We start from the raw sequence: 26,205 nt of genomic DNA, 5'->3' as shown, positions 1-26,205 counted from the left end.
GTAGAGGAGCAAAGAGCCATCAAGTGGCTCAGAGTCGATGCCTCACCTTATTCAAGAACAGATTGTTTCCACATTGGAAAGTAGTTCTTCAAAGAATTCGCTCATTTTCTGAGGGGCAGTGAAAACAGTCTCCATTTATTTCATCCTCCCATCCTCTCTAAAAAGGTGCACGATGCAAATCTGTGTATTGCCCTTTTCTGAATGGCCAACACAGTGTTTGAAATGGAAAGGCAAAACCTGGTTCACGTTAGGGGTGGGTTATTGGATTGAACTGTATGAATTTACCAATATTCAAACACTTCTCACCTACAAATATGACAATCTCATACGGTTCAACCAACCAGTTATAAGAAGTCTCTCTGCTCTCATACTTGTAACTTGGAATCTAAGGCTCCTAAGGAACTATCTTTCCTTAGAAAAACAGTTTGGAAATATATAGCAAAGTTTTTATTTTTAAAAATTAAAAAAAATTTAGATGTGAATATACTTTATTAAAACCCTCTCAGGGGTAAATGTTGAGAATTGTGTGTAAAGTAACGTATTAAGCCATGTACACATCATGGATTCAGCTGCAGCCCGATAGAATAAATCTTCACATATTTTAGAGTCATTATTGAATTACTAGTCAGTCCTGTTTTCTTCATGCTAAGAAAGTCTAAATTTTTCATCCCTTCTCTGTACGTCTGATATCCATCCTCCAAAGCTTTTTAAAGTTCTCAGCAACCCACAGCCATGTTCCTCCGTTCAAACCTGTACCTAGCTTCTTGCATTTTCTTGTTTGGTACGTTTAGTCACCTGGCTTCATCACTGCTAACAATGTTGCTGAAGTCATGTCAGTTAATAACCCACTCAGTCTTTAACTTCTTCATACTGGCCACAGTCTTCTCATGCTGCAGTGTTGTTTTTAACATGCCAAGTGCCAGGACATGAATCTTAGACCAACAGGTCATGAGGAAACCCAGCAAGAGAGCAGAAAGGACATGTGCTTTGATGTCCAACAGACTTGTTTTTTTTTTTTTTTTTTTTGCGGTACGCGGGCCTCTCACTGCTGTGGCCTCTCGCATCGCGGACCACAGGCTCCGGACGCGCAGGCTCAGCGGCCATGGCTCACGGGCCCAGCCGCTCCGTGGCACGCGGGATCCTCCCGGACCGGGGCACGAACCCGCGTCCCCTGCATTGGCAGGCGGACCCTCAACCACTGCGCCACCAGGGAAGCCCCAACAGACTTGTTTTTAATGCTAGCCCTGTACTTGACCAGTGGCAGATCTTACACTCTTTTTCTCAGCCCCATGTTTACCAGCTTATTATAAAGGGTATTATAAAGGATACAGATGAATAGCCAGATGAAGAGTTACATAGGGCGGGGTCCAGAAAGGTCCTTAGAGGAGGAGCTTCTGTTCCAATGGAACTGAGTTGTGTCCTTCTAGGCATCTGGATACATTTCCCAACCGGGAAGCTCCTATAACAAAGTTTTAAATACGTGTATCTTTGACCTTGTAGATCCATTTCCAGGAATTTATCCTGAGACCTTAAAGGATAAGCACACAAAGTTGTGTGTACAGGGATAGCTGTCTCAGTGCTGTTTATAATAGCAAAAATTGGAAGACATTTAAATTTCCAATTGGGCAGTCATAGTATATCTGTATAAGGGTATTATGAAGGCATTAAAATGACAATGTGTGTCTGCGTTTATTGGCATAGAATAACGTCTATGGCATATTTTTAAGGAAAAAAGTATATTTCAATTTTAGCATGTATAATATGTTCTCCTTAAAATAAATATTTATTTGTGATTGTACGTGTGTATGTATAGAAATATATCTAAAAGTATATACATAAACATACTAACAGGAATGCTTTCTGAATGATAAGTATAAAAGAGATTAGCTTCCCCATGAGTTAATACTTAAATTGTATTAAGTATTACATATGTAATGCCTTGACATATAATAGAGATTTGCTGTTGTAGGAATTTCAAGCCTTTTGACCCATGGGTGGGAGATGGAGACAAGTTTGTTGCTTGTTTGTTTGAGCTCTATGGACTTTTGACTCATGCTGTCTGTGAGTTCAACTTATAGAAGAAAACTCTGAGTTGACTTGATAATCTTGGAAGGAACTCCACGTTACTGTAATATATAATAATACTTTATATGACTAATAATATCTTGCTTTCAACTAGCCTTTTGGCATGCTGCCACACACATTACATCACTTGCATTTTCTGAGTACTTGCTAGGTGGTGAAGCACACATCACTGTTTTTACGCTCTCTCCAAGGTAGGGACGCTTTCCTCCGTTTTGCTGATGAGAAGGCTGAGCTTCTGGGAGGACAAGAGGCACTTGTCCCACTGCTAGTGAGGACAAACCTAGGTTGGTGTTCTTTCCATTGTACCATGTTTTCATTTGGCATTATTTTATCCCAAATCACCATCTCCATCTGATTCTTCCAACATATTCTAGGAGCTCTCTCTCTACCTGACACACCAAACTTTTTAACCAGGTGTGGAGAAGCATGGTGAACATAGTACTGCAATGAAACACACAGTTATGGGGTCAGAATTCCTGAGGCTGAAGCTACTCCATCACTTATTGGATGTGTAACCTTGGGAAAGTTATTTAACTTTTTCATGCCTCCATTCGTCCGTCTGAAAAATGGGGGTAATGATAGTCGTACCTACTCTGTAGACTTGTGAGAGGACTGACTGAGACAAGTCAGATAAAGCAGTATAGCTCAGGGTCCTTCTCATCGTAAGTTATGGACAAATGTCACCCACTGTCGTTCACCTCCTCTTCTTTATCATTATCCTTGTAACAACCTCACGTGATTGCCTTCAAGAAATGGAGACAGAGATTACATGCCTTGTCTAAGGTCACATAGCTGATAAAAGATAGGATAGCTCTTTTTTCATCTTCCCATTCAGCTGAGGGCACTTAAGGGTTGTTCTGGGTAGAGGACAGAAGATGTGGCAGGGGGCTCAGGGTAGAGTGGTGTTTCCTGTGGTGTTAACATGCAGTAGGTGAATGGAATGAAACAGCAACTAATCCAGTCCAGCCCCAAACCGCAAATGTCAATAGGTATTTTACGGCAGGGAAGGTGCCAATGAACATGTCACGTGCTCTTTTGAAAATAAATGAAGCCACATAGGGACTCTAAAGTAAAAAATAAGAACTGGGCTGTTTATGGATCTCCTCTGGCTCTGGTTTATGGCGTTTCAAACACCACGTAGGAAGAGACACTGTAGGAGGAGCCCTCCAATGTGACGGAGGTCACCGGGCTCCGGTGTTATCTAATTGCATCGCACCCGGCAAGCCATTTAGGGCCTCTCCTGTTGCATCATGACCAGTGGGGTAATCAGTTCCTGCTTGTGGGTTTGCTAGGAAAATGATTTTGGTATTGAGTTCTTGGTTTTGTTTCTCTCAGCTCAAATTCAAGTATAATAATGCAGTGGTCAGTTCCCCAAGGGGTTTGACACCTGCTTTCCTTTAGAATCCATGCAGGGGGTGCCTCATGGAATCAGAGCAGTAAGCTTCCTTGGAGATCATCTAGTGATCTTATCCAGTGATTTTGATTTTCTTTTCTGTCAGTGATAGATCCCTTTTTACAGAGGAAATTTAATGTAGAATCTCAATAACTAAAATATAAAAGGAAAGCTGCCTTAATGGAAACAAGAGGGCCACCTTGGTTAACTTTTCTCTCACTCAGAGACTGTCTCTGTGGGTCCTCCCCAGAACCAAGGGCGCTGGAGAGCATAATTTGAAAATGAGCTCTTACAGCTTGATAGGCACAGCGTCGCTGCTGGTTACAAAGCACATGCCTGGGCCCCACCCCAAAATGATGGAACCAGAATCTAAATTTTCAATAAGATTCTCAGATGATTCTGACACTTCCTACTTTTTAAGAACCACTGGCTTTTTCCAGTGCTTTCATTTTGCAGGTGATGAAACTGACACCCAGAGTAGGGAGGTTACTTGTCCATGGTCACAAAGCTAATGATGAGACCAAGTGCTGGGCTCTTGGCCCCCAGTGGCTCACTTAGACAGGCTCCTTACTTGTGAGCAATAGAAACTCTGGGTAATGTAAGCCGAACTCGTTGGAAGGCTATTTCATCGTTCATAAAATGGAAGAGAAATCACAACACCCAGGAGTGCATGCAGCTCCATTGGAGTAGATGGCAGCAGCTAACAGTCTCTTCAGGGCATCACTACCAGGAAAAGTCGGCTTCCACCTCCTTGTGGCACTTCATCGTTAGTTGAAATCTGGTGGGCGGGGGAGATAGTCTGATTGTCTCAGCTTGGACAAGGAAGCCTCTTTGGCTGGGGACCACAGAGAACCTTGACCAAAAGTCTCAGGAAGACCTCACCCAATGGGTGTGGCAGAACTCACTGAGACGATGCTACCAGTAGAAAGTGGAAATGTCATTAGCAGGCAAAAAATCAACATACGCCCACACCCTCAGCCACCTTTCCCACCACACTGTGCTGTCCCCCTCTTAGGGTCAATGCTTCACAGAAAAAAAATCCAATTGAAATGAAGGGGTTAAGGTAAATTCTGTGGCTTAACTATCAGCCAAATGACATTTTAACAGCCTTTTTAGCATAGCCCGGCTGGGCTGAGACCTTCCCTGCAAAATGCCTTAATCCTTGGTCTCTAAATAGAGAGTTATTTTCAATTTCTCCAGTTCCTAATGTTTTAAATGGAACTACTGTTCCCCTTAGAGCACCCAGTGGCTGGCTGGAGACCTTTATTGATATATATATAAATTACCTCAATCCCCTCTGCTGCCTACAGATCCAATCATATTGAACTAATGTGCATATAAATAAAAACCTGGAAGTGTGGTTTATGGCAATAAGTAGTGCAGCCGAAGTTTTTACCATTCTGCAAAGACACCTTGATACATTGCTGATAATCTTCATAATATGTTTAAAGAAGCAGTGTGTCAGCTCAGGCCAGAGCACCCTGGGAACCGAATGGGAAATCTGATTCTCCAGCTTCTGATTGACCAAGAGAAGAATCTGTCCTGCCAGAAGGAAGCCTACCCCAGGCTGTCAAGGGCCCAGTGGCTGGAAATCTTTTCCCAAAGTCATTAGGCTGTAAAGAGATGGGCTGGTCTACAAAATATGCAGGGGTTGGAACAGGAGTTCTCCTCTCGTTTTTCTTGCAGTGTGTGCTCTGTGGTTAGTCCTGATGGTGGGCGGGTTCCAGAGTAGCTGAGGAACAAGCTAGGAGCATTCTTCAGAGCAGGAGATGCCAGCCCTGGACAGGAACTCAAAAGGGGGACTTTGGGCAGTGGATATGAAAAGCATGAAGATACCTGGGTGCCTGGGAGCCTGGGAAGTAGTATGGAGGTGAAGGGTGGGGATGGGAAGCAGAGGTAGCTAACAGAATGTAGGGAGAGGGAGTGGTTCTGTTCTTGGACGTTGTGCCCAGCGCCAGCCCTGAAATTGAGCCCAGAGAGGAAACAGAGGCAAAATAAAGAAAACATATCATTTTTTTTTTTTTGCGGTACGCGGGCCTCTCACTGCTGTGGCCGCTCCCGTTGCGGAGTACAGGCTCCGGACGCGCCGGCTCAGCGGCCATGGCTGACGGGCCCAGCCGCTCCGCGGCATGCGAGATCTTCCCGGACGGGGGCACGGACCGTGTCCCGTGCATTGGCAGGCGGACTCTCAACCACTGCGCCACCAGGGAAGCCCGAAAACATATCATTCTTGCTCTGTGTAACAGAAAGTGGCTGTGTGTGCCCCAGAGACTGGGCACAATAATCCCTTTGGGATTTGGGTAGAAAATATTAAAATTTGTATTTATACAGATTTTTCATTTTAAAATGTTCTATTTTTGATGTGTTTTAATATGTATTTAATACATTAGTGTTGTGATGTATGCATGCAATTTGAAAATAAATACATGCATATATAAGTATATATATATGTGTATATATATATATATATATACACTGGATGACACACTTTTTAACTAATGGAGTGTGCAATAAAAACAGTTTATAGACTGCTGCTTTAGTGGTTCAATCCCTGTGCTAAGCTAGAGACTGCCAATAATCCTCCAACATTGAGCTGTTATTAGCCATTTCATCTATTATTCAGGAAAAACATAAGTAGGGTCCTTTGGTTTACCCATTTTTATGCTGTCTTAAGATCCTAGCTAAAGTTCAGAGTGATGTCATAATAAAGTACACTGGCCTTGGGATTGCTCAGCCTTAGTTTCTAATTTAGTTTCTATGTTATGGCCCATACCAGCAGTGTTGTCTTAGTCAGCCTTTCTGGGTCTCAGTTTCCTCATTTGTAAAATGGGATTGACATTAGTATCTACTCCAAAAATGAGATAATTCTTGCAAAACCCTTAGTAAAATTCTGGGCACATAATTGAGGCTCGTACATCGGAGCTACAAAAGGACCTAGTTTAGGAATGTCAATCAGCTGGTGACCACTTCTCCATCCCATGCCCGTCCATAGCAAACATCACTAGCAAACATCACTAATTGAGCACAGCGTTTTCCATTCAGGACTTGGAGTAGACCTCAGGATTAGGTCACATAATAATTTCTTCCCCCGTAGGCAATTGCAGTCTCTGAAAGGCATTTGCTGTGAGAAGCTGCTAATGTACAGAAACAACCTTGTGGACTTCCCAGCAGCAGGAGAGATCCCAGTGAGACTTGAGGAAGAGCTTTTCTTATTTAGGATCCCAATGGGATGTTATCAAGCAGGTCTTTGAAAAGTTTTCTCTAGGGATTTTTGGGGCTATGGCAACAACAATGAGGATAATGCCTCACATTTTGAGCTGTGCTTTATAGCTTTCAAAGCACTTTAATGCGCATTTTCTAACTTCATCTTCATAGCAACCCTGCCTGCCAAAGCAGAGCAGGCATTAGAATCAGAAAAATAGCATTTCTTTTTGTTTTTTTTAATGAAAAGAGCCCTAGAGACTTTGTCCAACCTCCTCATTTTATAGACTAAGAAATTGATGCCAGAGAGGGTAACTTACTTGAAGCCCAGACACATATCCTACTTCTTGGCATCACTCAGTGTACCTTGTAAATGCTTAACAAAGATTAGTTGAAAAAGGAGTAAATTAATGACAAATGAAGGACTCTATGAATGAATGTAGTGTCTTAGTGGCCAAATCAGGACCACTAGAACCTTCTGTCTGTGATGGTGGGGGACATTTCCCCCAAAGCCTCCTGTAACTATTAATTGCCATTGCCTGTATGATCACCTGGACATACCAGCAGGTTCTAAGTATGAGAAATGGCCCAGCACAGGTTTTGGCTCTGAGCAGAAGCTGTAAATTCTTGGGGAGCAAATACCATCATCTTAAGAAAAAGTGTAGGTGGGGAGTCCTAAAATTCCACAGTGTTTGAGTCAGGGATGGAGAAGGAGCATTTGTTGGTGATGATTTTGAAATATTAGGTTCTTGAATATTTACATATTACACAATATGTATTGAGTTTGCTTCACTGACATTTATTTATTTTTTGCGGTACGCGGGCCTGTCACTGTTGCGGCTTCTCCCATTGCAGAGCACAGGCTCCGGACGCGCAGGCTCAGCGGCCATGGCTCATGGGCCCAGCCGCTCCGCGGCATGTGGGATCTTCCCGGACCGGGGCACGAACCCGTGTCCCCTGCCTCGGCAGGCGGACTCTCAACCACTGAGCCACCAGGGAAGCCCACTCTACTGACATTTATAGCAGTACCTGGGCCCTCCTTTCCGAGCCTCACACCTGCCTTCCCCTACCTCCAGGTCTAAGGGGATCCCACCCTATCCTCTTGGGTGTTTTCATAAGTTCCCCTTGGTGAGGAAGGTGGCCAATATATGGCTGATCTCGTGGGAAAGCCTAATTTGGGTCAACTCTATGATAGCAGAGGGTCCCATGGAAATAGAGAGAGTGTGGTTTCTTGGTGTTTGGGGAGACTAGACTAGCAGCATGAATATTTTTTCTAGGGGCTAAAGTGAATGAATTACTCCCTTCCTTCTTTTTGAATTGAATGCTTACTCTTTCCTAGACACTCTAAGGAAGTATGGAATTTAAAGACTATCAGGAAACAACAACTGGGAAATAAGATGAGCCACTGCAGGTGAGGTAATTAAGTGATAATTTGTAGATCTGACCAGGGTTAAAATGGGTCACAATTACAGCGTTAGGAGTTTAGTGAAGGACTTCACCATGGGCTATAGTATGGGAGTATAGAGCTTGAACTGAATGTAGAAGAACAATATCTATATTACTTAACCAATACTATAATAGAACTTATTACATGCCAAGCTTTTATCTTAGTAATTTATACATGTTGATCCATTTAATTCTCACAACAAGCTTGTAGATTATTTTATAGGTGAGGAAATCAAGGTAGGCAGAGCTGAAGTAACTTGCCAAAAGTAGAGGTGGGATTTGAACCCAGGCAGCTCAACATCCAAGATCTTAGCCATTATGCCTCCCACCAACAGCCATGTGAGTGAGCTTTCTTGGAAGTATATCCTCCAGCCTTGGTCAGGCCTTCAGATGACTGTAGCCCTGGCTGACACCTTGAATGCAATCTTAGTTTAACTGCTAGGGTTCCCCTGGATTCCTGACCCACAGAAACTGGAAGATAATATTCCTTTGTTGTTTTAAGCTGCGAAGTTTCAGCGTGACTTGCTATATAGCAATAAATAACCAATACAGCCCTCAGTGTATATTGAGGAGTGTAGACTTAATCTTAGCCCCATGCCTAATATAGAGTACCTCGTTGATAACTGGGTCCTGAAGTGAATTATGGATGGTGGAGAGCCACTAGAGATTTTTGAGCAGGTGAACATTATGATGAGAATCATCTTTTAGAAAAATTAATGCAGAGTGGATGGGAAAGATGAATTAGGGGTGGAGGACACCTGTGTTAGGGAAGCAACTCAGGCTGTTGAAATGGCTTAAGCATGTAATAGTTTGGCCCAGGCTTAGGTTTAGGGCGAGGAGAAGGAACAAAGCAAATGTAAGTTTCCTGAGAGCTGGGCCCTTACTTGTCTTTCTTTATCACTAGAGTCTGAGAGCCTTGCACAGTGCCTGGAACATAGTAGGCACTCAATAACATTTACTGAATGAATGATTGAATATGTGAGTGGGTGGGTGAGTGAATAAGAAAGAAAGATAGAAATGTGGTGCCCCTACTTTTCTTTAGAAAGGAAAACTCTCCAGAGATTCTATAGGTAATGTCTGGAGTAGATCTCAGTGACCTCAAACTCTATTTTCCATTTCTGTGATCCTGTTTGGGGCCAGCCTGTTTTCAAAGCCCATTCCTGTTCTGAAGTTGATTTTAAAACATTCCTTTTCTTTTCACATCATTCGTGCCACAAACATTTATTGGGCATCTAAAATATGCTTAGCATCACGATGGGTCCCGACGGGGAGAAGACGAGTGAGGGCTGGTCCTGTGGCGCTTCAGTATATCTTTCTCTGCTTTTATCTCTAGTCATCTCAGAAGTTTATTTTTGAAATAAAGATTCATTTTCTTAGTGGAATTCTTAAGTGGGGAGTGATGAGATGAATTTGGGCTTTTAGGAACTGCTTTTAGAAGTTGTGGATGACTTCCACTGTTTGCTGCTCACCCTTGCTGATATGCCCTATTAATATTCAAAAGCTGTCACTTTATTTTATCTTTGTTCTTTTGTAGACTAGACTGCTGGCTGGGAGAACCTGGTTTGTCTGGTTTAGTCTTGTCACACTGTGGGGTAGGAGAAAAAGAGACATGACCCAAGGGTGTTAGTTAAAAAAATGGGAGGATTTCTGCATGTGTCTCTTGGTGTCACACTCTACTTAATTGACTTCTGTCCCTTTGCCTTGTAAATAAATTTCAGCATCATGAGTGTATAGTTGCTAGAGGACACAGAGTCTGGATGTAAAGCTGAGGAAAAGCTCTAGAGATGGCACTTTTATATTAAGGGCACTGTCCTATTTAATAGCAGTGACTGTCTGGCATGCTGTGTTAGAAAGGATTCTGATGTGTAGTTGGATGTGTTACGTGAGTGATGACTGCCCAGGGGCATGGGTATGGGCAGCTGTATTTGGAGCAACTGCTAGAAGGCTGGGTCTCAGCTTAGGTGTTCAGGGTAAGAAACTAGAGGAGCTGAGGCTAAGAACCTGTTTCCTTTGACTAATCTTTTCTCCATCTCTCCGTCATCTTCTCTTTCATCACTGCCGCCTTTTCTCCCCTCTCCTACTTGCCTGCTGTTTCTTCTCATGCTCCATTGTTTCTCCTTCCCTTTTTCCTCTGCCTCCATATACCTCTCTTTCAGCTGATTTAAAGGGTACCTCCCCACACCCACCCTGGCTACACACATTTGACATAACAAAGGCTCTTTTAGGCTTGTCTAGATATAGTTCAGAACTACTAGAACTAGTGGTTAGCGTGATGGAAGTCAATGGCTTTACAACCCCCCAGACTCCATTCTGCCTCTGATCCTTCTGGCCTTCCTGATATGCTGACAGAGGCAGTAAAGAGGCCATAGGATTTGCAAAGTCACAGCCAAGTACATGGCCAAGAAGGAGCTCTCATGAGGAGGAGGTGTGCACATGTGACCCTCTGCTTCCCCTCTCCACACTGCACAGACAGACATGCAAGTCTCCCCAGGGCACTGTCTCTGGTTCTTCTCATCAGAATTAAATTCACTTAACATTTTAAAAGAAAAAGATCTGAAAATATTCTCACGGTTGAGTCTAAAGGACTCAAAGAACTGATTCATTTACATTTGCTTTCCATTTAAGTCAAGGCGGGCACACTCAAAGCTGCTTCCTCTAGCAGAGGCAGACTCAACTATTATCATAATGCTTCCCTTTTCCCCCTTATCCCCATTTGATAATCACATTTTATTCTTAAATATTTAGTTTTCTTTTATTCAATCTTTTAGGTTACTATATTGGTACAGAAGGGAGGGGGGAGACAGTCTTTCTCATCCCAGTTGATATTCATCTGTCTGCCTAAAAATTTTTTTTCCTCTTTTCTCTTTTCTTTCTTTTTTTTTTTTTTTTCATTTACCACCATTTTGGCTAGTGAGTATAGGGTTTTTTGTTTTTTTTTTTTTAACCTCTAAGCACACTGAATGTCTTCAGGCTTGCATGTTAGACAGGAGACTGATAGGATAATGATGATGGAATGTTAAATGCTATCTATGTAAATCAGCTCCATCAATGGGTACAAGATTCAGCTACTTTAGGCCTTTTTTTCCTTCAAAGGAGGATAATATTGGATTGTTATTAACCTACTTTAGAAGAATCTTTGCATTACCAGACACATTACTATTTTGCATAAAGCCATATTAAACTTTGGTATGATGTACAACATTATTTTCTCCTAAATGCTGCTTTTAACATCCAAGTAGTTTCTTTTGTATTTTTGGCAGAGGATTGGTTTCTGATAGCCAGATACCAATTGCAAGTAGGAAGAAATGAAGATCTTTACATGCTTTTTACAGGCGGAGGAAAGGAAATTATATTTTCTCCACTTATTTGAAGTACGGGTAGATTCTAAGAGTGATTATGCTTTGAGGCGAACGGTGAAACCTCCAGTTCATCTTTGGGTTCTAGAACAAAGCCGTTGAGAGCCAAGCCTGCAATAGGTTTGGATTTCATTAAGGGTATTAGAGTGGTTACCACTCTTGGTTGCAAGTGATAGGACCAACTCAAATCTGGTTATAAACTAGTGTACACAGGGATGCCGGTGGCCTGGAAGCAGGACCTCAGAAAAGCCATCGGGCTTCTGTCTTCTCTCCTTTGTCTCTCGTTTCTCCCTCACCCCTTCCCATCTCTCTTCCCACCTGGCTCTCCCTGTATCTTTCTCTCTCAACCCCATTTTTACTTCCCTGTTTCCCTCCTTTTTCTCTCTCCTCCACCTCTCTCTCCATCTTTCTCCCTTCATCACTCTGTATCTCATCTCTCTCCCCCATTTTTCTCTCCCATCTCTCTCCATTTTCTCTGTTCATGTTTCTCTCACCCCATTTCTACTCACTTCTGCCCCATCTTTCTGTCTCCAATTTTCTGTCTTGCTTCTATCTCTCTCTCCCCCATCTTTATTCTTCCAGCTCTCTTCCCTTACCATTCCCCCCCAAGCCCTCTCCCATCTTTCTTTATCTCTTATCCAACTCATTTCCCCTCTGCCTCATCCCTCTCTCTCTCCTCCGTATCCAGTCTGTCTGTGTGAGCTCCTCATTACAGACTGCGCAGTGGCTTTCTCCTCATAGTGGAGGACGTGGCACAGGCAGCTCCAATTTTACATAGTCCCGGCTTGGTGACTCCAGAGAAAAAGGAATGCTTTCTCCCCTAGACTCCACGTTTGCGTAAATATCAGAGAATGTTTTCATCGACCTGGCTTGGGTTACATGTCCACTTCTTGGGATTAATTCACTTATGCCAAAAAAATGAAAAACCGTCTCACCTACTTGGGTCAAATGCCTATCCCTGTGGCCAGCGGTAATGGGGGTGGGGGCCAGGTATTAGGGTTGGCACCTCATCACAGTCGTTTAGGGTAAGGAAGAAGTCTTCCATTAAGGAAACGGGAGTGTTATTAACGGAAGAAACAGGAAACAGACTCTGCATGGGCAGAAACAGCAGATGTCTACCATAACCACCAGGATGGGCATGGAAAGAAGAGAACAGTCCTCCATACACCATCTTCTTCTGGCCAGATAGTATATATTGAAAGGGGGTAGGAAGGGTACATTTCTTACTAGTGGATGGAGCTGGTCTTTTCTCTTTTGGTCTTATGGATCCTTCTAGTTGATTGAAAAAGACCCATTTTTTAATCCCTTCAGTGACCTGTCCTCCTTGTCACTAATGTCTTGCACATCCCAGCTTACTGTAAAGGGATGCCCCAGGTGAGCCAAAACAGCTACACATCTGCCACTCTTGGTCTCTTTCCCTAGGCTGCTTCTCATTCTAACTGTACAATCTCCACCCAGTTCCTTGGGGTTTCTTAATTCCCTCAGCAGACATGGGCTAAATACACTTGACTCATGATTCAACTTGAAATGGGTAGGCACATTTCAAAAAATGAAGCAAAAAAGAGGGATAGCATAATCACAAGAAGGAAGGAATAATATAATTTGGAGACATCCGGTATTGCAATTGGAAATTTTGGGGACTAGGCTGTGGAGGGGCATAATCAGCTTCATGGTGCATTTTGAGTTGATTTTCAGAGATAGAGATGGGACCTCCAATAAGACAGGGGTGAGTGTTACCGAGTAAGGGCTCGCTGCCCTATAAGCATAGAAGCCAATCATATGGCAGTGGCTTTTGAGAAAAGAAAGAGCTGTGAAGTCTTCACTTTACTGTGAAGTAAACAGGGAAGGAGACATGAGGCCAGGCTCTCAAATTTGTCTCCCCGATCCAGGGTTGAGATGAAATTTAAAGGGTTAGGGGACTAGCTAATGGGCTAGTCTTGAATTAGTCCATATAAGCTACTCGTGGTGCTGGAAGCCAGATTTTCCTTATTGAAGGACTGCTCGCTTGGTAAAGGGCCTCTGGTGGCAACATTTCTATTCTTTGATTTCCATAGACTGAAGGTTCTTGGTTCTAGGGTCATCCTGGAGCTGTGGGTTCCTGTCTTGCACATGCATAGTGCTGTCTGTAAAGTAACTCAAGATTTGATTAATCAACAACCTATTTAAGGAGGCAAAACCAGTTAAAGCTGGTGCTGTTTCAATTAATCAACAACCTATTTAAGGAGGCAAAACCAGTTTAAGCTGGTGCTGTTTCAACCAATCAACAACCTACTTAAGGAGGCAAAACCAGTTAAAGCTGGTGCTGTTTCAGTTAATCAACAGCCTATTTAAGGAGGCAAAACCAGTTAAAGCTGGTGCTGTTTCAGTTAATCAACAGCCTATTTAAGGAGGCAAAACCAGTTCAAGCCGGTGCTCTTTCAAGAAGAGAACAGCAACGGGACGCCATGGTGCTGCTGACTCCAGTTTGCGTCTTTGCCTTATGTTGGAGGTGAATGCCCTGTACTAGGTATAAACATACCAGGGTTTGGGAGCTGGGGTGGGGAGGATGACAAACACAACTTTAATTGGGTTGGAAAGCATTTAGTTGGATTAATTTGCTTCAAAATGCCTTAAGAGAGCCAACCCCAAAGATGAGTTGAGGCCATTTTGATTTCTCCCTAATAAATAGAGCCAGGAATGTTGACGGATGTGTGTCAGGGAAGAAACCAACCTTCGTGGGGTCTTCTTAAGACGCTTATGGAGGAGGTTGTGGGGCGGGCGGGGAAACTGAGCTCAGAGGTGGTGCTGAGAGCCGTCCAGGCTGTTGATAGTAGTTTCTGGCCGAGCCTGTGGCTCCAGCTACCTCTTTTGGATTTGGCTGAGACGCCTCTGGGCAGGCTTTGTGCCACCTCTGCCTGTTTGTGTAAGAATGCGACACATGGACCCAGCAGTCAGCCAGGTGCCAACCATGTAATCTGACACCATATGTTCCCAAGTCAGGAGAGAATAGAGCATTTTTTTTTTAAATTTTGGAAGTAGGTTAATTACATTCATCTATATTTTCAGCCTTAAGGGTCACAGATTTGAAATTATTCCCGACATGTTTAGGTGGTCATTTATGACCAAAATTATCATCTACAAGATGGTGCAAAGAGTATATTCTCAGAATGAGGACACAGCTCAAAAAGATGTTCCCTTAGAATGTTTTTCATTGGCAGTACTTATAAAAATGGATTTGAACTGTTGTTTTGTGGTGAAATCAGTGTTGCTCGTCTTATCGGCATCCTCCTTTGCCCAGACGTTAGTTTGTCTCTAATATTTACCCAGTTTTCCAGAGAAAACTAGTGAATGGAGCCGGCTGTGTCTTTTCTCTGCTGCTTTTTGTTCCTAAAGTTTAAGTATGAAAGCCAGACTTTTTACTGAAAAATGAAGTTTATATGATTCAGAGCATTTAACCAATACGAGCTAATGATATGGCTAATATTTGTTGAGAGTTCTGTCAGTGCCAAAAAGGTGCTGAGATGTTTGAATGCAATGTCTTATTCAATCCGTGAACAACTTATTATTCTTGTCTTAATGTTAAGAAGTGAGATATGCCTGTTATCTTGCATTTAGCCCCTCCAGATGTATACCTTATTCTCTTTCACCCTGATTGTGCCTAGGAGGCTGACAGATATGAATCACAACCACCACTCATTTCCCGGCCCTCTGGCTTATTTGAGTTTGGTCAGCGAAGATCCCTGATGAGAAAATTAGAGGGTACAGGGAATAGAGTGGACTAGATCTAAAACTAAGACAGTTTTAGAAACCCAACCTCATACCAGAGTACACTACTAAGCATCTCGGCTCCTCAAATTTTTGTCTATGAAATAGAGATGATTCTACCTATTTCTTGGGTGGCGGTGAGGAGGGTTAAATTAGATCATGCACGTAAAAATACCTAGCTAGATTTCTCCATTGTAAAGGTCTGTTTTTCCTTTTCCTTTGCATTTTGCAATGTAGTAGTTGTCTGTGGGGGTGATACTTTACTATCACAATCTGTTCTCGATCCCGTAAGCCCACCTGGGAGTCGCCTACATACAGTGCATTGACTGCCACAGCTCCTTTTGTCTCTTTGCCTGAGTGAGTGTGCTTTGTTCTCAAGCAACCAGGAATGCCAATGTTTCCATTGGTTCCTCTACTAAATTTTTTTTTTTAATTCACAATATTGTAAATTTAACGAAAACTTGAATTTTGTCAGATGCCTTCTCAGTGTACATGGTTCATATGACTTGCCCCTTTGATTTATTAGCATGGGGAATTAATAAGTCTCCTCAGGTTGAACTCTCCTTGCATGGCTGGAACATTTATTCTAATTGGCTATTTGGTTGTGTTTGCTAATATTCAGTTTATTTTTGCTTCTATGTTTGCAAGTGAGATTGGTCTGTAGTTTTTTGGTGCACTCTTAGCCAGGTTTAGGTATCAATGTTACACTTGCCTTATAAAGAGAATTGGGAAGGTTTCCTTCTTTTTCTATTCTCTGGAACAGGTTAAGTAGCATTGGGATTATATCTTCTTTGAAGGTCCAGTTTCTGTACGAAATCATTTAGGCCTGCTGCTTTGTTTGTTTTGTTTTGTGGTAGGTCTTTGATAACTTCCTTTTTCTCTCCTAGGAAATTGGTGTGTTCAAACTTTGTCTCCTGGAATCGGTTTGGTGAGTTGTATTTTGTTAAAATTATTCATTTATTTAGGTTTTCAAATTTATGGCACAGAATTATACAATGATTTTCTAATCATGTATTTCAGTTTTCTGTTTACCTTTACCATTTCTTATTTTGGATATTTGTGTTTTCTCCTCCCCTCCCCCCACTTCTTTTTTTTTTTTTTCTTGATTAGGTGAGCTAGTGGTTTTGTGTATTTTGTTGATTTCTTGGAAGACCAGCTTTTGGATTTGTTTATTGGTTTTACCTTTTTCTCTTTTCTAAAGCATTAGCTTTTGCTATTAATTTCTTTCCTCTGTCTATTTTTTTATTTTAGGAAAAAATTTCAAGTTACCGTAGTTTTATAATATATAGGGTAAGGCAAGTCATTCCCCATTAATTTTTTTCCCAGATTTTTCTGGGCTGTTTTCACTTGTTTGTGAATAGTCTCCCCAAAGTGACTTTTATAATTATTTGTCAAATTTTATTGGGATTGCACTGATTATTTTTAGATTTATTGGGGAAAATGGGTATTTTTATAATACTGAATCTTCTTATCCAGGAGCAAGTTATATCTCTTACTTGTTTGTTTGTACCTCTCAGTAATTTTATTGTCTTATACATGTTACACTAAACTTTTGCTATATTTCAAGTTTTAAGCTTAATTTTTTTTTTAGCTTGTGTGAATGGGACTTTTTCCTTCTATAATCTATAAGTAGTTACTGTTAGTTTATAAGAACAGTATTGATTTTTGTGTTTCTTTTATAAATGGCCATTTTAGTAGTGCGTTTTTTTTGTTCGTTTGTGTTTTCCAAGTGTATAATCATATTATATGCAAATAGTGATAACTGTGCATTCGTTGTATCACTTATTTTGTTGATGTTTACATGCACTAGCTGGCAGTTTTAGTTAGCACAGTATTAAATAACAAATGTGAAAGAACACCCTCATGTTATATTGCTGACTTTAGTGAGGATGATTCTAGTGTTTCAACAGTTAGCATAATTCTTAATTTCGAGGGATATGTATGTACCTTTTCAAAAAGTAAGTTTTTTGTTTAAGCAAGAGATGAAGTTGAATTTTATTAAATGCTTTTGACAGTTTTCTTGGTAATCATATTTTCTCCTTTGACCTATTTATATGATGAATTTCATTAATGGATATTCTAAGATTGAAATACTTTTGAATTCCTGGAATGAATCAATTTGCATAATGTACTGCTGGATTCTCATTGTTAAGATTTTATTTAGGGTTTTTTATATTAATATTTTTTAACTTAGTTTGGTTTGCATGTTTTTTTCTTTCAGTTATCAAAAATTGAATTCTTAATGGTTTCTAATAGTCTATTATGTGGATATGCCACAAATTGTTCCTTTATATAGACATTGATGTCGTTTCCATTTTTCAACATAGTAAAGCAGCAATGAATATGCTTGTTAACCCCTCCTCCTTGCTTCTCAGCTTATTTACCACTTCTTAAGAGAACCCCCTCCTGACCCCCTGACTACACCATATCCTCCAATTACCTGGAATTGTCTTTTCTTCCCAGTGCTTTGTTAGGCCTATAATTTACACTGTGTGTGTGTAGTTGATGGCCATCTTCTTCTCTGCTAGATAAGTGCCATTAAGTCAGGGATCATGTCTGATATTACACATCACTGCCTCCTTCAGGGAGCTTGCTGCCTGGCCCATAATATGAGTTCAATAAGTATTTTATTTATTTATTTATTTATTTTATTTTTGGCTGTGTTGGGTGTTTGCTGCTGTTCTGGGGCTTTCTCTAGTTGTGGTGAGCAGGGGCTACTCTTCATTGCAGTGTGTGGGCTTCTCATTGCAGTGGCTTCTCTTGTCGTGGAGCATAGGCTCTAGGCGTTTGGGCTTCAGTAGTTGTGGTGCACGGGCTTAGTTGCTCCGTGGCATGTGGGATCTTCCCGGACCAGGGCTCAAACCCGTGTCCCCTGCATTGGCAGACGGATTCTTAATCACTGCACCACCAGGGAAGCCCTCAGTAAGTATTTTCTGAATAATGATTACCATCTATCTGCATGCATTTGCTTCTAAGGAGAGTAGGCCTGTTACATAAAAGGAAATTTTAAATTTAATTTTCTGTGTATGTTGAGATAACAAATTCATTGGTTGGAGCTGGAGGTGAACTGAATTGTTTTCATAATAGAGAGAGGAATTTGGGATGGCAGAGAAGGAGCAGGTAGACAGGAGTTGGAAAGGCTGAGATCTGTTGAGACACAGGCCCTAGAGCTGGTGGTGAAGGGAGTAGGGAGCTTCAGAGAAGAGATTTTTCACATATCATGGAATCCTTCTCCCTAACTCTGAAGTCTTTAGCAAGACTGCTCAACTCATCAAGTGCTTAGTCCTGATAGATTTCTTAGGAAAATCATTTTTATGAAGCTAAGACAGGGTTATTCAACAAAGATGCCACTGTCATCTGAGTTTCACCGAGAAACTAAATTCATTTTAACAGGGGCAAATGTAAAGTCCTGCATGTAGATTAAAAAAAGAAAAATCAGTTGCCCAAGTAGAGGTTTGGGGGAGATATGATTTTGATAACTTTCCCTCTGAAAATGTGGGCATTTATCTGAGTACAACATGTGACAATTTGTGTGATCAGTATTAAAACAGTAAATGCAGGAATTAATAGGAGGACAGGATCCTGTCCAAGGTAGATCATAGTTTTACTTCACCCTATTGGTCAGGTTACATTTAAAGTATTCATTCCAGTTTTCTAACCTTAGTCACTGGCAAACTTGAGAGCACCCAGCATGCTACCTAGTAGGGAAGAATTTGGGAAGCCCTGGGCTGAGAGTCATGTTTGAAGAGAAGAGGAGCAGTTTAGTCTCAAAAGGAGAAAACTTGCAGGCCACTTGATAAATTGTCCTCAAACATGTTGAAGGACTGCTGTGTTGAAAAGGGTTAGATCCTGTTCCGTGGGCTGCAGAAGACATATTTGGAACAACGGCAGATATTACAGGGCAGAAGATAGACTCAGTATATGGAAAAGCTTTATGATTAAATTAGAATGCACTGCTGTTGGAAGAGGGAGCTTTCTGGACTTGAGGATTCTAGCAGAGGCTGCATGACCACCCGTAGAGGAGATTTCTGCATTGAATGGGGCAGACTCCATGACTTCTTCAGTCTTTTCCAATGGAGAATCTATGAAAAAGCCTGGCTGCTTCATTGCTTTGACTCTTCATTGTTACTGGTTTAGCAGCTGCTTTACTCTTCAGGCTGTAAGCTCTGTGAGGATGAGGACCATGTCTGTCTTGTTTACACTGAATTAGCAGGGACCCGGCTGGCATAGAGCTTTGTGGTCAATAATTACTTGGTGAAGTGAAATCAACAGTTGCCACCCTGGGTAATCAAGGCCAATGGGACAGAAGAAATTAATCAAGGGGACTCGGCCAGTTGATTTTTGTCTTGCCCTGGGCCCCATCCTTAATATGTCAGGTATTGAGCCAATAGGAGACCTGATCTTATTGCCAACTTTCTCTTTTAGATGTAGACTTCGGTTTCTCCATGCATGAGATAGTAGAGAAACAGTATGGCAGAGTGCTTAAGAGCACAGTTGCTGGAGTCAAAACTCCCTTGCCTTACTTGCACAGGGTTACTGTGAGGATTGAATATCTCGGACTCTCTGTCTCTCTCTCTCTCTGTGTAAGCTGTTATTATAAGTTGGTATAAATTCTTTTTTTAAATTAAATGTTTGGAAAATACAGGATACATGGCAGGGCTTTGAATAATGTGCATGATGAATTCTCTCCTGATATACAGGAGCTTATGAAGAAGCCTTCTAAAATTTTACAGATCGGGCTTCCCTGGTGGTGCAGTGGTTGAGAGTCCGCCTGCCGATGCAGGGGACACGGGTTCGTGCCCCGGTCCGGGAAGATCCCACATGCTGCGAGGTGGCTGGGCCCGTGAGCCATGGCTGCTGAGCCTGCGCGTCCGGAGCCTGTGCTCTGCAACGGGAGAGGCCACAACAGTGAGAGGCCCGCGTAATGCAAAAAAAAAAAAAAAAAAAATTTACAGATCACCGTTTGTACACACACTAGAAACATAGAAGGCTGGATTTGAATCCTAGCTTTGCCATTAAGCCATTCTCCTCTCTGGAACATCAGTAACACGAGCTGAAAATACCAGTCTTGACTATCTTGAGAGTGAAGTGAGCTGAACTACATGGTGGAGTTTTGATAACAGTGTAGATTAAAATGCATAACTTTAGTTCTATTACTGCTTATATCTTTATCACTGCCACCCGCTTTCCCCACCACACACACTTTGTAGTGGGGATCTGGCTCAGCTGCTAGTTTGCAGGATTCTCCTCTTCTACCAGCTTTAGCTCCTTTCCTTCTCATAATCCCATCCTGGGAGGAGGAAGGGAGGGAATACTTTGCTTTAGATCTATCAGGATGCCCAGGTGTAAGGTCCTAGATCAAAAAGAAAAATTGCTGTTTTGATTTCCACCCTTCTTCCATGCCATTTCTTTCTTGGTCCCTCTCAAAATTTCTCCAGCTCTCCTGTGGCATAAAGTGAGTCAGAATAGCAAATGAAACATGCAGAAGACATAAATTCTGGGCATAAAATATATATCAAATGTACATCTATCAATTGACTTTATGCTATCTGAGCTGCCCCCAGGGTGTCAGTGGATCAGGTGAATGGATTTCTGCCACTGTGGGTAATTCCATAAGGTAATAGGGCGGGCCTTAATGCAGTGGAGAGGCAATATTCTCCCAGTTATAGATCATGGTTTAAAAGGGGCATCTGTATATTTTGATTCTGCGAGTCAATGAAGTTGAATCCCCAAGGCACTCTCGGAGCTTAGGCTTTCTGAGGCTGTGGAGAGGAACTGGCTCGAAGCCAGGAATGCAGCCCAAAGAAGATGAAGCCAGCCTCGACTCCAGAGGCCTGGTCCAGAAAGGCTCAGTCCTATGACCTCTGAGAAAGCTCAGAATAAAGAAAATACCTGTATAAATAGTTTTTTTTTTTTCATTTCCTTAGCCAGGTTAACTGTTATACCAAATGGTGAATTTGTCTAACCAAATGGGAAAAAAATTCAAGCTATTGGATTGACTGACAACACCCAACCAGAAAGGCTCATCAATTAACTCTAATTGTGATTATACAGCTCTGTGTTGATGCAGTAAGAGAGGGAAGAAAGATGGAGATGGAGAGAGAAACACAAGGAACAGCTAATACTTACTAAGATAACATTTTATTTTCCAGATACTGTGCTTAGCATTTCCGTGCACTGACTAACTTAATGCTTTCTACAACCCTATAAGTCAGGAGCTATGATTATCATTCACATTTTATGGTTGAGAAAATTAAGGCATTGAGAGGTTAAGCAACTTGCCCAAGGACCACCTAGTTAGTGGTAGTAGAGGGATCTGAATCCATTGTTAACCACTACACCATACAGCCCTGAAGGAGAGAAGCTCTTTCCAATTTGGGAAATGCTTTTCTAGGCTCCAGGAAGTCTGAGGACTTAGGTTCAGAAAAGTTTAATTAGAAATTAGAGTATTAGAAAAGTGCCTGGAAGCAAGTTAGTACTCCTGAATATACCAGTATGATTAAGAATGGTGTCTACAGCTCTGCAGAACTGTTGGGAGGTAGGGAGAAACCTACTTCAACCTTACTTTAGATAAAATCTCTGTTAGCAAATTCTGCATTTGGACCTGAGCCCTAGCAGAGTTGTTAGAGATCTAATGACTTGGCTTAGATTTAAGAGATTTTGAGATTCCAAAAATAGGGCCCTCAAGAAGGATGCAGACTCTGATTTGATTATTGAAGTAGAGCTGTGCGAAACATTTCCTATTGGGAGTCCTAAGTCCAGTACACATTGTGCATATGATAACAAGCAGGATACAGCAGATCAATATCTAATATCCAACCCTTTCTTCCTGACAGAACTCAATTTTATTCAGGCAGTCACCCCTCCCCAATGTGGCCAGTTACTTCAGACACAGCTGACCCCAATTCCAGATCCCAGGGGTGGGCCTGATTGAGTTTAGCGGTCCAATTTCTCTAGCCTGTGATTGGTTCAACAGTGGGCATATGACCTGATACTGGCCAATTAGAATTCAGAGGATGTTGGGGGGAGGAAGGAGAGAGGTTAGGCGTCTGCGTCAATTTTCTTCTATTTTAAGAGAAATTCTCAGAAAGAGATTATCTTTTTCTTTCCTCTGGAAGTAGCTGTGTTTGTGTAGTGATAACTGTACATATCTCACAGTGTTTTATAACTGTCTCAAAGACCCAACTAAAATCAGCTTATAGAACACATGTTTATTTTATAATTGCTCACATAACAAGAATTTCAGAGGTAGGACAGTTCCAGGGTTGGTTAATTTCAGGGGTGCAAAGTTCCTGCTTCTTTCTCTGCTGTGTTTGTGGTTCTGTGTGTTTAGTTCTTTGCAGTGACAAGATGGCTGTAGCAGCTCCAGGAATCATCTCAGACGGAGAGGCAAGAGTGTCCAGAGACAGGAAAGGCGGCAAGTTCCTGACTTGTGTTTCTTTATAAGAGTGTGGAAAACATTTCTAGAAGGGCCAAAGCTGACTTCCCCTTACATTGCCAAGGATTGTTACATGTACATTCTTCAAACAATTGTGGGAAGATGAAAGGAATGACCATAGTTGGCTTAGATAATTAACATCCACATTTAGGAAGACATAATGAAATGCACTGATATCTGATACCTGAAAAAAACTGGGCTTCTATTGGAAAGGAAGAAGTGGGAGACTAGGACTGTTGGATAGATAACCAATAGGGTTGGCCACACCCTACAACAATTGTAGTCAGACTACCAGTTTGAATGAAGCCAATACCAAGGCTGACATGGTAGAGAGATCAAAGTGTCTGGTTCTTTGACATAATGAACTGCTGAATCAAACCAAATAAGCCTGAACAGCTGTGTGGACTTCCTGTTATGAGCCATAAATTCCCTTATTATTAAAGCTGTTGACTGAGGTTTCTGTAATTTGCAATGGAGATCACCAAACACAGATACAAGGTGCTTAATAAACACTTGGTGAATGAATGAATGAACAAATGAATGAATTTGAGGTTTATGTTCTAAGGATGAAAGTCTCTTATTGAGGATGGGCAAATTTTAAAAAAGTAAGAATAAGTCATATTTCGATATACTGAGAATGCATAGTAAATTCTTTTGAAAAGACATATTTATCTTGTAAAATTGTTCTTTTTTTAAAAAAAATTAGAGCGTAGCTGTGGTTATTAGGGTTAACAAGATTTCTGAAAATAACCAGGTCTCTTCTAAATGAGTACAAAGCGGGGAGATGAGGTAGGTATACTGGGGAAGTATTTAGTAAAAAATTTATCAAATATTTTTTGGGTGTTTAGTATGTTGCCAGCATTGTGGTTGTCCTCAGAGATATAACAGTGAGTAAGATTGGTGTGATCTTGACTTTCAAAACATTTGGAGTTGGATTAATAACTATTCTGTGTTTTAGGGATTTAGACTAAAACATCCCCAATAGATCCTAAACTAGTAGAGAATTATTACTGATAATTTTGTTTTACTAAAAATTAGACTAATTGAATATGTAATATTTGCTCATTATATAGCACTTATGAAGAGAATATACATATATATATAAAATAATATAAAAAACAGTAATAAATACCTGCCATTGAGGACTTACTCTGTGCTATGCATGGTTCTAAATGTCATTTACTTCTCATAATAATCCTGTGAGGTAGATACTATCAGTAATCTCTTTTTCCAGATGAGAAACCTGAAGCAGAAAGCAGTTAAATGTTAGGGTTACACACCTAGCAAGTTGCCTAGCTTGGTTATGTACCCTGCTGGTCTTTTTCTGCAGCTTATTCTTATAACCACTCCTATATGGGCATCATATTTTATTCCTAGTTGTATAGATTTGAATCTGAGGTTCAGGCAGTCAACATGACTCACTCTCTACAGTTGAAGGGAGACTGTACCTGTCTCAAAGAGTTTTCGAGTATTAAATGAAAGAATATATAAAAGGTACATAAACTGAGTGCCTCGTATATAGGAAGCCTTCAAAAAATGGAAGGCTTTATTATAAATGTAGGGCTTAGTTTTCTGGTCTGATGCTAGGGATTATCAGAAATCTCTGTATTTCCAAAACCCACAGCATTTCTTGGCCATACCCATTTCCTCTAAACCCTCTCAACTTACAGGAGGCCCCTACTTGCTTTTCAGGTGTTGCAGGAGGAAATTATAAAAGGTGATGTAGACTCCTGAACGTGAGTCAGAAAGACAGTTTTCTCTGATTGTCTCATTTCGCTCTTTGGAGAATGGCCAAGGTTAGCACGGGAAATCCATGGGCATTGAGTTCTCCATCAATTTTCAAAAGCTTGCCTATTCATAGAACTTTAGGATTGGAAGGGACCCTAAAGGACTTGTAGTTTAATCTCGTATTTGAAACTGTCCCTCCTTCTTTGGAATCCCCACCAAGAGATACTTTCTGAAATTTGGATCTGGGAGTATGCATGAAAATATTTATCACTCTTCCACCACACGGAAGAAGTTAACTAAATTTAAAGAAAAAAAGAGTTTTGGTTGAACTGTCGCCGATTATAGGAAAGGGCAGTAAATCATATAGCTCTATTTATTATCCCAAAATGAAACAACAGAAAAAGGGTTGTGAGTTTTCACAAAGTGAATTTACTTGTGTAATCAGCACCCAGAGGCCTCCTTCATGCCCTCTCCCACTTGCCCTTCAGAGGCACTCATTATCCTCACTTGTGATGCCACAGATCAGGTTGCCTATTTAATATGAGTAGAATCACCTGGCGTGTAGTCCCTTGTGTCTGGTTTCATTCCGTCAACTTAGTACGTGTGAGATTTATCCATATTGTTGCATGACGCTGTAGTTTGTTCATAGTCATTGCTGTGTAGTTTTTCATTGTATGACCAGACTATGATTTATTTATCCATTCTCCGTTGGACAGTTGAATTGTTTCCAGTTTAGTCTATTAATTACAGTGCTTCCATGAACATTCTTGTACATGTCTTTTGGGGAACATTTGTTCACATTTCTGCTGGATACATACCCAGGATTGGGATTGCTGGGTGATAGGAATGCATGTGTTGGCTTCAGTCAGTGCTGTCAAACAATTTTTCGGAGTGGTTCTCCAGTCTAGAAAGATTCAGTTTAACTTTTTAAAGGACAAGACCCAGAGGGAACATCAGAAGCCCCATTGTAAGTGATGCTACATCTGGGCTTGAAGCATCAGAAGCATCTAGTTAAAAATTCATTTGTTCAACATGTATTGATCGAGCACCTACTATGTGCTAGCGGCTCTTAGGTTTTGGGGATCTAATAGACTAAAAGAATTTAAACATATAATCCTGTTGATAACTCTATTTACCAACTGTAGTAAATGCTATGAAGGAAAAGTACAGAATGCCATAAGCCCAACAGACTAATGCCTTCCCGTTTTCTTCCTTGAGGGAAGGGGAAAAAAACCCAACCAACCTCTAGCTGTAATAGCCTTAATTGTGAACCAGCTTCTATGCTGTCAGATTGTAACCTAATTAATCACTGAGGGCGCTGTGGAATTGATGAATTGCTTTGGTGCTCTTTTACTAGTATAAATCTTTGATTTAATGATTGCTGGTCTCTGATTCATACTGTACTACCTTGGTGATCAATATGCATGATGAATGGCTGATTTTCAAGAACCACCCACTTGGTAATGCTCCTTTATATATACAGTGTATGTATATATAAATTAGTATGCGAGACAGATTTCTGACAGAGCAGCAGAGGGTGAGGTAATATTATGGGTTGAGGAGGAGGGGCAGAAATGGAGGAGATGAATGGAATTTGCTGATAGAAGTTGGGAGGACATTTTCAGGAAGGGCACAATAAAGCACTCATTGAGAGAATTCTCTGTTTGTTGTTTGATCAGTCTCCTTTGGCTTCGGTCCTTCAGTTCAAGGATCTGACGTTGCTTTGGAGGAGACTTAGTATCCAAAGCTCCTTCAGAACGAGAAATTCATTGCAGGATGAGAGCCATATATAATTTACCAGCTGTGGATTCCTT

The 26,205-nt window shown here is 41.2% G+C and overlaps 1 long non-coding RNA gene across 1 annotated transcript in view; it reads left to right on the top strand.

Annotated features, from left to right (window-relative positions):
* Positions 1-2,294: 2,294 nt before the first annotated feature.
* The window catches only part of LOC117197050 (uncharacterized), a 465,520-nt gene continuing 441,609 nt past the window's right edge, over positions 2,295-26,205 (top strand). Inside the window, exons 1-3 of the long non-coding RNA XR_004477516.2 lie at positions 2,295-2,369; positions 8,019-8,095; positions 16,113-16,153. This is a non-coding gene — a long non-coding RNA (uncharacterized LOC117197050). The remainder of the gene's footprint in view (positions 2,370-8,018; positions 8,096-16,112; positions 16,154-26,205) is intronic.

This window comes from Orcinus orca, chromosome 3 (assembly GCF_937001465.1).
Source record: "Orcinus orca chromosome 3, mOrcOrc1.1, whole genome shotgun sequence".
NCBI lineage: Eukaryota > Metazoa > Chordata > Mammalia > Artiodactyla > Delphinidae > Orcinus > Orcinus orca.
This window is presented reverse-complemented; position numbering and strand designations above follow the sequence as displayed.